The following is a 284-nucleotide window of genomic DNA, read 5'->3' as shown; positions in this document are numbered from 1 at the left end:
CGAAGCGGGGCGGGCCGGAGAGGTGCAGAGCCGACCACCCGCGGGGCTCACTCCGCATCCCGGTGCGGGGCTGCGAGCCGGGCGCGCCGCGGGATGACCGCAGTCCGTGAACCGTCCGCGCCTCTGCGCGCAGGCAAACGGGCTGACGAACGGACGGACGGACAGTTCGCCGCCGCAACGCGCCGTGCGCAGCGCTTGCCTCCTGTCCGAAGTGCCGCCGCAGAGGAGCGGGGAAGGGCCGTGCGGGAACAGCTCCGGCCCGCAGCCCCGGGCGCCCTCGCCGT

This window comes from Meleagris gallopavo, chromosome 4, assembly GCF_000146605.3.
Source record: "Meleagris gallopavo isolate NT-WF06-2002-E0010 breed Aviagen turkey brand Nicholas breeding stock chromosome 4, Turkey_5.1, whole genome shotgun sequence".
NCBI lineage: Eukaryota > Metazoa > Chordata > Aves > Galliformes > Phasianidae > Meleagris > Meleagris gallopavo.
Note: the sequence above shows the minus strand (reverse complement) of the source record.